Source organism: Dama dama, chromosome 12 (assembly GCF_033118175.1).
Source record: "Dama dama isolate Ldn47 chromosome 12, ASM3311817v1, whole genome shotgun sequence".
In the NCBI taxonomy this organism is placed as follows: Eukaryota; Metazoa; Chordata; class Mammalia; order Artiodactyla; family Cervidae; genus Dama; species Dama dama.
In genome coordinates this window covers 73,587,365-73,599,258 of record NC_083692.1, presented here as the reverse complement: position 1 = coordinate 73,599,258, position 11,894 = coordinate 73,587,365, and positions in this window count along the sequence as shown.

Here is an 11,894-nt window from a genome sequence, read left to right as displayed (position 1 = left end):
CTTCCTTCGGCTCTCTTCCAGGGCTGTGCAAAGACGGCAGAATCTTCAAGAGCAAACACACAGTATCTTTGAGAACAAACATGTATGAGGTCACATATCTCTCAGGAGAAACCAAAGGAACTGTTCTTGGAATACAAAGAGCTGAGAAACACGAGGATTCTCTCTGTGATTAGTATTATGCTGCTGAAACCTCATTACATTCTCACGCCTCTTTTCTTCCTATGTCTTCCTCTTTAATTTTCTTCAGCCACTTATGGTCTCGGGGCTAGGAAAAACTTTTCCCCCTTTCCCTCTCCTCTCTCTTTTTCTTCCCATCCCATTATTCCTCCTCCTTTCCCCACTTCCCAGAATTTGCTGCTCTTTTCCCTTTGAACTTCCCTATGGTTGCCCTTTTAAAATTGCCCTCTGGTAATTATTATAAATTGCTTCCTCAATCAGTTTCATGTTTTGAAAGACTGATTGTCTGGGTCCTGGGAGCTGAGTTGTGGAATGTGAGTGAAGGGAGAATAACTAAATGGCAAGGGTAGGTCACTTACAGAAGTTTCTTTCACATTTTCAACTGTGACCCACAGTAAGGAACACTGTATATGCTGCAACACATACCACACCCCATATCCATAAGGAACTTAAAAGAACTTAAAGTTTTACATAACTGTATTTATTTTTTGAAAAATAGTTTTTTCTTCTCTTTCATCTTTTCTTCAACTTCTGTTTACAGTGAATTTTTTGAGCAACAGAATCTATGCTAAGAAAATTAAACAATAGATGGATAGTAATATTTACCACTTCTAGTTCAAAGCAGAATGAATACTCTACAATAAATTCGTTATGTCATTATGACAGTGAATGTAAAACTCTAGTCTTGGTTTAACATAATATATGGTAGCACAGCATTTCTAAGTTTATTTAAATAAGTCCATCAAAGCTGAGCTGTGCAAACTTTGTCAGAATTTTAACACATGCTTATTTTGCTTCTGACTCATTACTCGAAATTATATATATATATATATACACACACACACCCTCTTATATATACACCCACACATATATATATGTATATATATATATATATATACACACACACCCTCTTATAAAGACTTTGGTTATTATACAGAATGAGATAAGCAACTGGATTTTGAACCCAGGAACAACAGGCTTACATTTTCAGTGTGAGCTGAAAATGGATCACTCTGGCTGCTTCATCCTTCAGAGCTTCAAGTATAGAGTCAGGGGAATTATTAGAAGTTATTGCAATAATTCTAGCAAGAGATGATACTGACTTAGATCAGAGTGATAAAGGTAGAGGTACTGAGACATGGTACAGTCTGGATAGATTGACATGATATGTAATGAAATGTCCAGCACTATAGATATCCTTGACCATTTGGAAACTGTGAAATAGTGCACCTCATTGCCGAATTTTCATATAAAAATAAACAAAACCCCAAATCTACAAAATTATGAAAAATACTAATAGGGTAAATACACACTTAGTCACTAACTTTAAAAAGGACTCTAGAATAAAGAGGCATTTAAAAAGGAGTCTGAGGGAAATAAAGTGAAGTGATCCCTTACACAACAACTCCATAGCACAAATAGTGACACAGGCTGAATATATTGTCAAGACCTGGCTGAAATTTTTACTATATGATATATATCATTAAAAACATTTTAGCCTTTATTAAGGGCTTTCATGGTGGCTCAGCTGGTAAAGAATTTGGGAGACCTGGGTTTGATCCCTGGGTTGGGAAGATCCTCTGGAGAAGGGAAAGGCTACCCACTCCATTATTCTGGCCTGGAGAATTCCATGGACTGTATAGAACATGGGGTCACAAAGAGTCGGACACTACTGAGCAACTTTCACTTTCACAATAAATGGCAAATAATACAAGGAAGTCATTCTCTTTCTGTGTTTTACGCATTTGTTCCATGGAGACATCTAGAGCTATGGTAAAATTGTGTATATTTAACTGAAGACCCCAGAAGTAAACATTGAAATATTATAGCCAAGTGTCAGTTGTACCTCTTAAGTTTACTCTGCATCTCTAAGGAGTTAGCCTCTGTTTATAGGTGTAGAGCCAGGGTGAATTAAATACTGAAGAATATTTAGCTTTAAAAGTAAAGAGCTAGTAACTGTCACTGCTATACTTGAAGAATTTTTCTGTAACTGAAATCTGCTAATTATCTGAAACCTAGGCAAAAGGAAATTGCAAACATTTTTCCCACTTCCACCAAGGCCAATAGGTAAAGAATTCTATACGTATTCAAAGTTTCACAGGACTGAGTGAGGAGAGAGAAAGCATTTGAAATAGTATTCAAATGACTCCATGAAAGATAGAATTAAAATTGCATAAAGAACCATGACATTTCATGAAAACTTTCTAAAAACTAGAGGAAAATATGCTCCAAACTAAAATATAAGAGAAAGCACACTAGGGTTTCGATAAATGAAATGATGTAAGCAAAGGAAGGACTGATGCTGAAGCTGAAACTCCAATACTTTGGCCGCCTGATGCGAAGAGCTGACACTTATGAAAAGACCCTGATGCTGGGAAAGATTGAAGGCGAGAGGAGAAGGGATGACAGAGGATGAGATGGTTGGATGGCATCACCAACTCAATGGACGTGAGTTCGGGTAAACTCCAGGAGTTGGTGATGGACAGGGAGGCCTGGCGTGCTGCAGTTCATGGGGTCGCAAAGAGTCAGACATGATTGAGTGACTGAACTGAACTGAATCTGAACTGAATGAGTAGAGGCCAGAGATGCTGCTACACATCCTACAATGCACAGGATAACAGTATAGCCCTCCCAGGACAAAGAATTATTCAGCCCGGTTCCAAGTAGGAAAAGAAATAAGTCAAGGCTGTATGTTGTCACCCTGTTTATTTAACTTATATGCAGAGTACATCATGAGAAACAGTGGGCTGGAGGAAGCACAAGCTGGAATCAAGATTGCCAGGAGAAATATCAATAACCTCAAATATGTAGATGACACTAGCCTTATGGCAGAGAGTGAAGAGGAACTAAAGAGCCTCTTGATGAAAGTGAAAGAGGAAAGAGTGAAAGTGAAAGACCCTGATGCTGGGAGGGATTGGGGGCAGGAGGAGAAGGGGACGACAGAGGGTGAGATGGCTGGATGGCATCACCCACTCGATGGACATGAGTTTGGGTAAACTCCAGGAGTTGGTGATGGACAGGGAGGCCTGGCGTGCTGCGATTCATGGGGTTGCAAAGAGTCGGACATGACTGAGCGACTGAACTGAACTGACTAATTAGCTTTGTGAATGTCTTTTCATATGCCTTTTGGTCATTTGTATATCTTCTTTGGAGAAATGTCTTTTGAGATCTGCTCCTTTTTTTTTTTTTTTTTTTTGAATTGTTGATATGGAGTTTCATACCTTTTTTTCTATAATTTGAAGATTAATTCCTTATCATTTTCATTGTTTACAAATATGTTCACTCATTCTATAGGTTGTTTGTTTTTTGTTATTTTTTTATGGTCCCCTTTGCTATGCAGAAGCTTTTAAGTTTTACTAGGCCCCATTTGTTATTTTTGCTTTTATTTCCATTACTGTAGGAGACAAATTCAAAAGGATATTTCTTCAATTTATGTCAAAGTGCTCTGTTTTCCTTTAGGAGTTTTATAGTATCTGATCTTACATTTAGGTCTTTAATCCATTTTTAATTTATTTTTGTAAATGATCTTAGAGAATGTTCTGATTTCATTCTTTTACATGTAGCTGTTCAGTTTCCCCAGCACCACCTATTGAAGAGATTGTTTTTCCTCCATTGTATAGTCTTGCATCTTTTGTTGTAGATTAATTGACTATAGGTGTGTAGGTTTGTTTCTGGACTCTCTATCCTATTCCATTAATCTTTATTTCTGATTTTGTGCCAGTACCACACTGTTTTGATTACTGTAGCTTTCTAGTATAGTCAGAAGTGAAGGAGTATGATTCTTCCAGCTCTGCTTTTCTTTCTCCGGATTGCTTGCTTATTTGGGGTCTTTTGTGTTTCCATACAAGGAAACACAAAAAATTTATTTCCATATAAATTTTTTTGTTTTAATTCTATGAAAAATGCTATTGGTACTTTGATAGAAATTTCATTAATTCTGTAGATTGCCTTGAGTAGTATAGTCATTTTGACAACATTGACTCTTCCAATCTAAGAACATAGTATATCTCTCCATCTGTTTATGTAATCTCTGATTTCTTTCATCAGTATGTTATAGTTTTCAAAGTACAGATCTTTTGCCTCCTTAGATAGGTTTATTCCTAGGCAATTTTTTTCTTTTCAATGTGATGGTAAATGGAATTGTTTCCTTAATTTCTCTTTCTGATCTTCCATTATTAGTGTTTAGAAATACAACAGATTTCTGTATATTAATTTTGTATCCTGCAACTTTACCAAATTCATTGATGAGCTCTAGTACTTATCTGGTAGCATCTTTTGGATTTTCTACATATAATATCTTGTCATATGCAAGCAGTGACCATTGTACTTCTTTTCCAATTTTGAGTCCTTGTTTTTCTATTTCTTCTCTGATTGCTGTGGCTAGGATTACCAAAACTATATTGAATAAAAGTGGTGAGAGTGGACATTCTTGTGTTGTTCTTGATCTTAGAGGAAATGTTTTCAGCTTTTCACTGTTGAGTATGATGTTAGCTGTAGATTTGTAACGTGCTGTGCTTTGCCATGCTGTGTTTAGTCATTCAGTCATGTCTGACTCTTTGCAACCCCATGGACTGTAGCCCACCTGGCTCCTCTGCCCATGGGGATTCTCCAGGCAAGAATACTGAGGTGGGTTGCCTTGCCCTCCTCCAGGGGATCTTTCCAACCCAGGGATCAAACCTAGGTCTCCCGCACTGCAGATGGATTCTTTATCATCTGAGCCACCAGGGAAGCCTAAGAATACTGGAGTGGATAGCCTTATCCCTTCTTCAGGGGATCTTCCCAACCCAGGAATCAAACCGGGGTCTCCTGCATTGCAGGTGGATTCTTTACCAGCTGAGCTACCAGAGAAGCCCATAGCCTTTATTATGTCGAGTTAGGTTCTCTCCTACCCACTTTCTGGAGAGTTTTTATCTTAAATGAGTGTTGAATTTTATCAAAGGCTTTTCCTGTATCTCTTGATCATACAGTTTTTATTCTTAAACTTGTTAATGTAGTGTATCACACTGATTGATTTGCAGATATTGAAGAATGGTTGCATCCCTGAAATAAAACCCTCTTGACCATGGTGTAAGATCTTTTAATGTGTTATTAGATTCAGTTTGCTAGTATTTTGCTCAGGATTTTTGTGTCTATATTCATCAGTGATATTGACCTGTAATTTTCTTTCTTTGTATTATCTTCATCTGATTTTGGTATCATGGTGTTTGTGGCTTCACAGAATTAGTTTGGAAATGTTCCTTACTCTGCAGTTTTTTTAATAGTTTCTGGAAGATAGGTATTAACTCTTTAAATGTTTCATTAGGGACACAGAAGGAGGAAAATAACAAATTGCGTCTGTAGCTTATCACAGGCTTATAGGCCATCCTAGAGTATAGCATGTCATTACCAGAAGTGGTGCTCCAACTATCATGGTAACTCTATCTCTGCAGGCCACTCCATAAATCAAGTTAGTTGCTTTTAACTGATAGTACATATAAATGGAATGAGTTCCATATGTATATGGGCTCCTTATAATACTTGATTTCTATGTGTTCCCTAGTAAGATGCAATGTTGTGCAGATATCATGGAAAGGATAAGGCATTCTGTAAATCTTTAAAAGACTAGGCTGATAAACATGTTGAAAGTGTATCATTCAGAGTTTGATCAGAGTAGAATCACATGAGTGACTTCAAATAGGGAGTTCTTAAACACATTAGACTTTATGCAATGGTGGAGACCATTAAGCAGTATAGTTTATGGCCATTTAACCTCATGCTGATCCTGAAGCCTGAAGAACCTCTGGAAGGGAAGGGGACAGGAAATGAAGATCAAGATGACACAGATGTACAGAACAAACTTTGGGACTCTGTGGGAGAAGGCAAGGGTGGGATGTTCGGAGAGAATAGCATTGAAATAAGTATACTATCAAGGGTGAAACAGATCACCAGCCCAGGTTGGATGCATGAGACAAGTGCTCAGGGCTGGTGCACTGGGAAGACCCAGAGGGATCAGATGGGGAGGGAGGCAGGAGGGGGGATCAGGATGGGGAACACATGTAAATCCATGGCTGATTCATGTCAATATATGGCAAAAACCACTACAATATTGTAAAATAATTAGCCTCCAACTAATAAAAATAAATGAAAAATAAAATAAAAAAGATAAACTAGAACTGTCTCTGTCTCTCATTTCTTCCGATTTTGATGATGCAGGTGACCTGCTGAGTAAGCTGATGATATTTATCATAAACATGCTCCTGGCCAGGATTTGGAAAACTGAGGTGGAAATCCAGTAAGAGCTAGAGGAGCTGCAGACCCAAGTTGTCGTCCCAGACGAACAAGGTAGGCCAGCACTGTGCACAACCTATAACAGTACTTTACCTGTCATGGCCTTCAGAACAAAAATGGCTACTGCCTCACTTCCTTCTTACAAATCTCAAACAAACTTTCTTTGTGGTCAGCCCTAATGTGGAAACATACACAGAAGGAAATTCTGGAAACATAGTTCTGGTTTAACTGAATTGACACAGTATGAAGCCATGATAGCAGACCACTAATGCAAATTCATTGTGAAATATGTATCTGTTCTTCCTAGGATAAATCATTGCCTCTTCCATGATAAAAGAGGTCCAGTGTAATCAATGTATCACCAGATATCTGGCTATTTTCCCCAGGAAATGATGCTAATTGGTTTGGGATTCTGTGATGAGAGTACAGAGATCAGCTTTGTTGAGGGGAAGTCTATGGTATTCAGCACTTGCATAGCTTCCATCCCTGTTACCATGGCTGCTTTGCACATGTGCACACTGATCAAGTCTTGGAATGGCTAGGGGCAGGAGCTAACCGAAATTCACCAAATGGTTGTCTAGCCAATTAGATGACTAGCCAGGATTACCAGGACTAGCAACAACAGGGAGGTATTTCTGCCCCTAAAGCTAAGGGGCAATGGGAGGTATAGGACCATAACTCAGAGAAAGAGCCACAGCAACAGGAGAAGGCCACCAATGATAGCACTTTGGTGGAGAAATGCAGCAATTGCCAAAAAAAAAACTCAGAAGGAAGGAAGATAAGGGGCTTATTATCCTATCACTTTCTTCTTCTCCTCCACCTTCCTGCAATAGCTTCCAATAGCTTTACCTAAGCAGAAACCAGAGGGCAAGAGCCTTTGGTTGACCCACCCACAAAGTTCAGTTTTACAGGGCACAGAGCCTAGTGGGCACACTGAAAATTATATATGAGAAAGTAATTAAAGAATTACCATCAAAACAGTTTAACATTGTCCTATTAATGGATATTTGCTGCTGCTGCTGCTGCTAAGTTGCTTCATTTGAGTTTGTCCAAAATTTGCTTCACAAGGTACTAACAAATATTTTCACATGTGTTATACAAATGTGCAAGTGCTTCCAGAATCAACAAAATGAGATGTGGCATTTCTAGGAAATACCGTCTGTACAGTTTCATTTTTCATATATACTGTTAAATAGTCTCAGGACCACATGGAATTCTCATGACCACATAGGATTCCCATGACTCTAACAATTTAATTGATCAACAGAAGGAATATATTCAGTTATTTAGTCATATGAGATACTTCCCAATTAGGACAAAGGATAAATTACATTATCAAATGGACATAGCTTATTGATGCTTTCTTTTCTGCTGTGTTAATAATGGACTTACAACCAGTAAGGATTCTAACTACCAGATTAGAGGGGCATTGGATGTCATCATTCAAGGGCTTATATCCCTTAAAAAGCCAGGAATACCTTAGTAACACCTAAGCATTTGGTAGTTCTCTTGGGATAATGAGGACCTATTTGCTATCAGATGAGAGGTAATAGAAAATTTGGTTTGTTAGTTGACCTTTATTTTTCAACCTATTTGTCTGTTTCCTTTTTTTATTTGTCTTATTTCCATTGGACGTAGAATAGAAATTTGATTAGAGATTCAATATGAGATTTTGTATATCCATCTATACTTTTAATTTTAATTTCTTTGTATATCTAAGTCTTGATCTGTAGCTGAAATTCCAGAACTGAGCCTAGTAGTTTTCTGTGTGACTGTGCTTAAAGAATTGGAGTTTTTATCCCTGACTGTATAAGTATGAAGTATTTTCCTACTTCAAGGATTTGTTAGTAAATAAAATAAAGCCTTTTAAAGGAATTCTGTTAGTATTGCTTTATAGAGATTAAGTACTATCTTGAATCTAATATTCCCCAAATTTCCCCCAAATAAGGAAAACTGAATTTTTACTGGTTTATATATGCCATCTTTTTCAGAAAAAAAAATTTTCAAAGAATTATGACTCAGAGCGTTTTTATATGAGAATCCAAATGCAAATAATCAAAATAAATTCTTATACAACACAGGTAGGCTTAATGTTTTTTATAAAATAGGTATGTATTCTCTCCCTGATCTTATCAAAATGGTATACAAAACAAAGATTTAAAATTCTGGAAAATGTAAAATCATTTATTAAACAATTAGAATTATAATTCTGACAGTTTTATAATGAGTCCACTGGAATATAACCTCTATGATTCTTACTTGTTTAAAATTTTGGTTTAGTTTTAATAAAGTAATTAGTGGATGTTTTCTGGGTAATTTTTAAATAAGATTAAGTACTGAAGCATTGGTCATGGTGAGAGTATGTGTGTGTGTGTATGTGTGTGTGTGTGTGTGAGACATACCTTTCTAGAGCATTTATTTCTTTGGTTCATGTTAGCAAAGGTGTTCACTTTTGCTAAATAGAATGTTTGTGGCCCTTGCGGGTTATATTTTCAGTGTTTCTGAGCTTTATTAGTTAACAAATAATTATATATGACAGAAGATTCTCAATTTTCCACCTTTAAGTCGGCAAAGACTCTGTTCTTGACCCAACTTTATTCAGACTCCTCTGACCTCAACCTGGGGCACACCCTTGATGGGCTTGCCTAGCCCAGTTGTAGCAAGAATCCTGCTAAATTATTGTAGAAGAAATTCCCCAGCCTTGATACCTAATAAAATTTCTAAACCTCTCCTCTTGATATCTGATCATCCTAGTCTGCCCTCAGTAAGCACCTGTAAAGTCAGTTTAGCAAGAATTCTTCAAATCTTTAGATGTTTCCATTCACTGCCATGCTCCCTGCCCCCAACTGCTGCTCTTTGGCAGTAAATTCCCACTTGCTTTAATTGATAATTGACCTCATTCCTTTTTATATAATTTTATTCATTTATTTTTGGCTGTGCTGGCTCTTCGTTGCTGCACAGGCCTATCTCAGGTTGCAGCAAGTGGGTGCTGCTGTCTCGTTGCGGTGCATGGGCTTCTCTGCAGTGGCTTCTCTTGTTGCAGATCACGGGTTCTATGGCATTCGGGCTTCGGTAGTTGTGGCATAAGGGCTCAGTAGTTGCAGCTCTTGGGCTCTAGAGCACAGATTCAATAGTTGTGGTGCATGGGCTTAGTTGCTTCACAGCACATGGGATATTCCTGGACCAGGGGTGGAACCCATGTTTCCTTCATTGGCAGGTAGATTTTTCACCACTGAGCTATCAAGGAAGCCTGGGAATTGACCCCACTTCCATACCGAGATCTCTTTTTCCATATTGCAATAGTTTCTGAATAAAATCAGTTTTTGCCAAACTAAGAATAGAGTTACCATATGATCCAACAGTCCCAACTCCTGGGCATATATCTAAAAAAAGATGAAAACTTTAGTTTAAAAAGATACACTTACTCAGTGTTCACAGCAACACTATGTACAATAGCGAAGACATGGAAGCACCCTAAATGTCCATCAATGAATGAATGGATAAAGAAGATGTGTATATATATATGTGTGTAATGTGTAATATATATATGTGTGTGTGTGTGTGTGTGTGTGTGTGTGTAATATAATGTGTAATATATTATTCAGCCATTAAAATGAATGAAATAATGCCATTTGCAGCAACATGCATGGACCTGGAGGTTTTCATACTAAGTGAAGTAAGTTAAAAACAAATACCATATGCTATCACTTATGAAATCTTAAAACATGATATAAATGAACTTATTTACAAAACTTACTTCTTTCTCACAGACATAGAAAGCAAACATGGTTATCAAAAGGGGAAGGAGTGGGGGAGAGGAAATTAGGGGTTTGAGATTAACATACACATATGGACAGAGGAGCCTGGCAGACTGCAGTCCATGGGGTCACAAAGAGTCAGACATGACTGAGCACGCACACACGCACTCCTATATATATAAAATAGATAAACAACAAGGACCTATTTACTGTACAGCACAGTGAACTGTATTCAATATCTTGTAATAACTTGTAATGGAAAAGAACCTGAAAAAGAATACATATACATACACACACACACACACACACACAAACTGAAGTCACTTTGCTGTATACCTGAATCTAACACAACATTGTAAACCAACTATACTTCAATTTTTTTTAAGTTTTTCAATTAAAAAATATCAGTTTTTGCCACTTAAACTATTGTCATTCTTTTTTTTAACAGAGTCCTGTTTGTAAAATAAATGTTAGTTACTTTAGTTAAAGTCATAAAATGGGTGATTGAAACTATATTAGAAGTAATTATAGTCCCTCAAAATATGAGTAACAATGCAACTTAATAGGATCTGGTTTTGTTCATCAAGGAAAATAAAAGGACAAATTTATCCTACGATAAGATGTCTGCTTATTCAGAAGTCTGAAAGAGGATATTAAAAGACAAAATACAATGGAGATTGAAGTTTCAAGAAGTAAATTGTTCGCCTTGGTCATATATACATACATATGAATATAAATATAAATTAAAGTATATAATAGGTAAGTAATGATTCTGAAAAGAAAAAATGATACTTGTTAATATTTTGGCAAAGTTTGCATAGTTCAGCTTTGATAGGTTTATTTTTTTTAACTTAGGAATGGTTTACCACCAAATACTGTATTGAATGAAAACTAGAATTTGGATTTTCCTGTTAGAATGACATGACAAATTTATATTGATGTATTTGTTCTGCTCCTGACTAAAAGAGCTAAATGTTATTTTTATGTGTAATTTTCCTACTTAGAGATTCTTTAGCTTACAAAAGTAATTTTTTGCACCTTAATACTACTGACTGTACATACTCCATTAAAAGTATAGTTAATTACTTATGAAAAGTTAATGTTTGTTCTACTATTTATTTTCAATATTAATATATTTTCACTCATTAACAGGTAGTTATCCTACAATTGTTTCTGTTTTCAGATACCTATACTACTTACACAACTGTTGTGGCTTGATTTGGGTCCACCAAACAGACATGTTGAAATTTTAAACCCTAATATCTGTGAATGTGGCCATACTTGGAAATGGGTGTTTGCAGATATAGTCAAAGTAAATAGAAGTTATCCCAAATAGGGTAGATTAGGAGATATTTCTCCATTTTTTGAAGGCCTAAAAGAAATCTTCCCTCCAAGGTATTTCTAAAAATTACTTCTTATAAACATTATTCCTTACGAATTTAGGCTCAAGGTTTCTATAAACTTTGATTTTAAATACTCTATATGTAAGTCTCTTTTCAAAGGTGAATGTCCCTGCTTCCTAAGTGAAAGACAAAATGGACTCAATATCTTTGTGTAATCAAATCAAGGACAAACAAAAGATTCTTTCTGAGTGTGACCATCAACATTAAGCATTAGTAATCAACAAGAGCTCTTTGGGGAGGGGGGGGAACAAAACAAGAGCTCTTCACAATACAGTGAAGAAATCCCTCA